A 6,000-nucleotide genomic window follows, 5' to 3' on the forward strand; every position below is an offset into this window, starting at 1 on the left:
CAATTGTATGCGTCTAACTTTATGGGAACAGTTTGGAAAAGGCCCTTTTCTATGCCAGCATGTCAGTGCACAAAGCAAGGTCCATAAAGGCATGGTTGGGTGGGTTTGATGTGGAAGAACTTGACTGGGCCACACAGAGCCCTGACCTCAACCCCATTGAAAACCTTGTGAACAAACTGAGGTCATCCAACATCAGTGTCTGACCTCACATGCTCTTCTGGATAAATGGGCAAAATTCCCACAGACTGACTCCAAGATCTTGTAGAAAGCTTTCCCAGATGAGTGGAAGCTGTCTTAGCTGCAAAGGGGGGATCAACTCCATATTAATGCCTATGGATTTTGAATTGAGGTCATAAAAGCTGCTGTAGGTGTAATGTGTAGGTGTTCCTATACCTTTGACCATATAGTGTATCTTATGCAAATTTAAAGTAAATGTCCACTTTGGAATGCCATTGATTTTCTTAATCTAACAACTGCACACGGTTAAAACGCAAATTGCCGCTGTTTTCTGGCGTTTAACAGGTACAGGTGAAGCAATAAAAACCATGTTCTCCACATGTATTTGTGGTACGACTGAAAACAGGTTTACCGAACTGGTAAGCCGTGTACAGTTTGTCACATGGTTCCCAGCCGCATGGCCCAAACTGCTAAGTGTACGATCATCCTAAAGGAGTTTTCCCAAATTAGTGTTTAATGACCGATCAATAAGAGCAGTCATAAGACACGGATTCCGTGTGGGGAGTGGCCGCTCAGATCCGCTCTACACTTTCCATGACAATTCAATGGAGATTGACTGTCTATGCATGGCTGCTTCTTCATGGATGGCTTGGACCAAAACTAGCTCATTCTTGGGTCAGTGGGGGTCCTAACAGCCACATTCCCATGACCTGTTTGTTAGTTTTGTTTATTTATACATGTCATAAGACCCTAAAACCCTGAGGAATTTCTAAGTACCACCAATTGCAGCCTAATAGAATGTATATAAGTATTTGAAACTTTCAAAATAAACATAGTAATTGAAAATAATTTTGTAAAAACACTACTAGTTTTATAGAAACATGCAAGGCTTTATATGAATTTCTCAACAATTAAAAATCTGGCCACTAGAAAAAAATTCTGTATTGAAAATTCTGTATTGAATGTAGCCGATTGTGCTGTTGGAATTGACCATTAACGCTATAAATGTAAGTTGGTTCTCCAAAAGAGTAACAAGGGACATTCACAGATCTGTAGAACCAGATATTCAGGAAGCAAAAGACATTAAAGGGGTTGTCCAGTTTTAGAAAATTAATGTGTAATTAAAAATGATTAAATATTCCAATATACTTTCTGTATTAATTCCATATGCTTTTCAGGATCTCTCCTTGCAATTCAGTGGAGACGTTAATTTTTTTACTTCCAACAAATAAACTGTCCATGGTCATGTGATGGACACACAGGTGCACGGCTCGTTACGGTATGTGTATCAGATCTGTGTGTAACGAGCGAAACACGTGTGTCCATTACATGACCATGGACAAAATTGTATCCACTGGAAGTAAACAATGAATGTTCCGACTGTATAACAAGCAGAGATCTTTAAAACCGTGAGGCATTAACACAGAAAGTATATTGAAAAACTGTATAACTTCCTTTATTACACAAAAAAAAATAATTATTTGCTGAAATTGGACAACCCCTTAAAAATTTATATTTTAAATGTGCTTTTAGGGTGTGTTCACATCTGCGTCTGGGTTCCGTTTGTGGGTTCTATCAGACCTTTCCGTCAGGGGAACTCATGAACGGAAACAACCATACCGTTGATTTCAATGGTAATGCTTCAGTTGCAAATGGTTTCCGTTTGTCTCTGTTTCATAAGGTTTCAATATTTTTGGGCGGAATCCATAGCGCAGTCGACTACGCTATTGATTCTGCCCCCCCCCAAAAAAAAAACCTGAAACCATATGGAATGGAGATCAACCGAAACCATTCTCAAATGAAGCATTACTATTGAAATCAATGGTAATGCAAACGGAACGCTATGGTTTCCGTTCATGTGTTCCCCTAATGGAAAGGACTGATGGAACCCTGACGCTGGTGTGAACAGGCCCTTATTTACAAATCACAAATGGCTTTAAAAACTAGCAGGTCTTCTTGAACAAAGGAAGGCTTGCATCCTGTGACCTTTTTAGAAATGACTTTAAGAATTCATATGCCAGTGTTTAATGTGTACATTGGCTTACTCTTATCTGTATGAATGCATATTTTTATTGTATTCCTACGCTGGGTTTGGTTTCTCCTCTTTTAAAGTGGTTGTTCCATAAGCATAGCCCCTGTCCATATGCCCTATTCGAACAAACAGCGGCTCAATCTCTGGTGGACTCGTCTGAATAGCCGCCATGTAATACTACATTTCCCCTGCTGCTGCGGTTCCAATATTAAGGGGTTTGTCTGTGGTAGAACAACCCTTTAGGTGGCAAACCACTACAAATAGCAGCTCTCTCTAGAGGACCCTGCGCATTCATGCGTTACACTGACATTTCAATTGGTACTATATAATATTTAGTTTCTGCAGGGGAAATGAGAACTCCGATATTTCCCCTAGCCATATGATTTGATTGCTCAGTCTCCTAGCAAAAGGACCTCCGCAATCGGGGGCTATTTTTTAACTAAAAGGGGTTGTCAAAACTAGACAACCCTTTTAAAACAACCTACTTTTTTTATGGGTTCTACATAATATGCTTTATTTTATATCTCTAATAAATGATATTACATGTTGTCAATTCAACAAATGGCATTTCAAATTTGTGTCAAAAGTACTGGAATATTTTGCATGTGAATGTTTGTTTGTTTATACTGCTTCTCTTTTGTAAAGCTACATCCGTTTTATGTCTTGTGGTGATAGTGGCAGTATGTTTACTTTCTGCAAAAGCAGAAAACCATGCTTATTGTATGTATTTCTTATAGTACTGTATGTATTGTATTACATGTACATGTAATACGAAAAGTAGTCATAAGCTTTGCATAGCGATTCCTCTATGTGTATTATCAGGAAATTGGCCCCATTTACTAATAAGGGATATATATTTTCTTTGAGGTAAACAAAATAATTTTCCAATCTTTACACTTGAAGATTTTAGATATGTTGTATAGAGAATTGGATTTGGTACTTATGTATACATGGATACATTTTTCCAGAGATGGATATTTTTTACTACTTTCAGTCAGACCGTAATATCTATTAAAATAATATTACCCAATAATGTGGCCTTTTAGAGAGATTTTAATCTGTGAGTAGAAAATTTCTGCTTACAAAAAAAATGTATAAGGCTATGAAAAGGTGGATATATATATATATATATATATATATATATATTAGTCTGTAATGATGTAACAGGCTTCCATATGTACTTTTGATCCATATATTGTGATAATCACCAGCATTAAACCTTGTAGAAACTGTGATTTGATGTGCTGTGATGGGGTTTTTTGTTTTGGTGAAATGTTTTTATCACACACTATACAGATAAACTACTGTAACTGCATAGCATCATGAGACACGTTTATTTTGCGACTAATGTGCATAAGCTTTAATCTAATGGAGCAGAACACATGGACGGACACTTCTCCATTAATAGCTGGGACTCGCAGTGGCTTCTCTTGGGGTCAGTGTTTTGGTAGTCTCCGTAAGACCCTATGCACACGGCCATATTATATTTATTTGGCACCAAGGATCCGATTGGATCCCATCCTGTGAGATCAGGAAACCCTCAAACATCCATAGCTTTAAATATATCCTACATAGAGCCTAACATACATCTTTTGGCCTAACAACTTTTTTGGGTAACTACTTTAAAAGGATCGTCCAGGTTGGGGGCTGTTTTTTTAATACAATACTGATGACCTATCCACAGGATATGTGCGGCTGCCTCCAGGCGCCGGAATCTATGCAGTGGTCAGTGCCGGAAGCAGAAGACTCTGACCATTGTATAGTAGCTGTGCTGGGTTACTGCAGCTCTGCTCCTATTCAAGTAAGTAGGAGCAGATCTGCAGTAGCCCAGCACGGCCGCTATACACGGGTCAGAGCCTTCTACTTCTGGCACCGAACCCTTCATAGCTTCAGTCTGCCTCTGGGCGTCGGAACAGCTGATCGGCGTTGGCGCCGATGCCCCAACGATCATATACTGATGATCTATCCTGTGGATAGGTTATCTGTTTAAAATAACAGCCCCCAACCTGGACAACCGCTTCAAGCTTTAAAGATGATACAGTTTCCCATGACTAGCTGTTACTAATGGCAAGTCAGTTAGACATTCAAAAAAGTGAGATCAACGGGGGGGGGGGGGGGGGGTGGTATGATCACTGATCTATCATGGGTACTCTGACTGGGAATTCTGGATGGCAGTGCTGTGAATGTGTGGTTACTCATCTTTGACGTTTTTTTTTTAAAGAGGTTCTAGTATAGCTGTCCCTACTTTTTCAACATCTACCATTCATTGAATTAAATCCCGAACTCCATCACCTATCCAGTGAAAGGCAAATCACAGCAGCAAAATGGTTGAAATAATATCACTTTCAAAAAAGTCTTGTCATAAGCTTAATCAGGATTTAAGGCTCATACACATCATGCATAAAGAGGTATGATTTCTGTTTCAGCTCTTCAGAAGACCTAATTGAAGGTTGTCTAAGATCAGATTAAACCTACAACCACTGTGCAGTAGTCAAAGGTGCTCATCGGGGAACCAATTCTAATGGGGCATGAGATGTATTATTGCCGTAGGACAATTTCTGTAGGTAAAGAAAGTCGTTAGCCTGGGTTCACATCTGTTAATTTTTTTTCTTCGGTCATAGGAACAGAAAAACGGAAGCCCTGGATCAGCGTATCACTGACACCAATGGCACCTGACGGCAACCCATTGACATTTTAATGAGTTCCCATCAGGGTCTGTGCACTTTTTATTTATTTTTTTATAGCAAAGTCTCCAACGCAGACGTTGCCTAAATTAGACCATATGAATATTCTAGTTCTGATCATAGGCCTAACATGCCAACCTACAGATGCTGATGACTTTTTGAGATGAAGCTTTCACCATCCACTTGTTCACATAGGACACAACAAAAAGCTACAAAAAAGATGTCCGCTCCATGTTTGAATCCTATTTTCTGCTAAAAGTTTATCAGAATTCTTAAATCCAGGTACTTTGAGGACTGTGAAAAGTTTAAATCAGAATATCCAAGTGTTATATGATTAGAAGTGCATACAATACATTCACTAATGCTTTCTTCTGTGACCCACCCCCACCTGGCTCTAACTGTCCCTGTAACTAGTGTTAATACAATAAGGGGCTGTAGGAAAGGGGGCAAAGCGGGTTGTAATAGAATAATGTTTGTGGAATATGGATGTGAGCTAGGGTTATAGGATGGAAATAGAGGGTTGATGTAGTGCAGGGTTATAGTAGGATAGGTTTAAATGCCGTGAGAAGGAGCTGCAGGGGTTCAGCTATTGCTGGGGAGGGATGCAGCAGCTTCAGTAGTGATGGCCGGGAAGGGTTAGGAATGATACTTCAAGTTCAGCAGGCCTTGTAGCTTTTTAGTGGTTTCAATGGATGGTGGTGCTGGAGTCTCATTTGGAGTGAGTTCAGCAGGCCTACTTTGCTGGTATCCATCTTTTCATGTGGGGGTTGATGTGCAGGTCTTCTCAGGTGGGAGTCTGAGAAAGTCATTAGGCTGGATTATTTAATCCCTGTCCGTGCACTTCTGTATGACATCACTGTTCCAAACTCATGCACGTGCAGGGGGGGGGGGGGGGGGACAGGCCATGGAAACATTCTGTGATGTGGGAATGCATCGTAGGACGTGTCCACTGAAGACATTTCAGCGGGCTGAAGCCAGCTGTCCTATCTCATTACCTGGGGCAATTTCCCATGTACATATGTGTGAATACACACCCATGTATAATGGAACTATATATACACTACCGTTCAAAAGTTTGGGGTCACCCCAGACATTTGTGTTTTCCAT

The sequence above is a fragment of the Rhinoderma darwinii genome, chromosome 8, assembly GCF_050947455.1.
Source record: "Rhinoderma darwinii isolate aRhiDar2 chromosome 8, aRhiDar2.hap1, whole genome shotgun sequence".
NCBI lineage: Eukaryota > Metazoa > Chordata > Amphibia > Anura > Rhinodermatidae > Rhinoderma > Rhinoderma darwinii.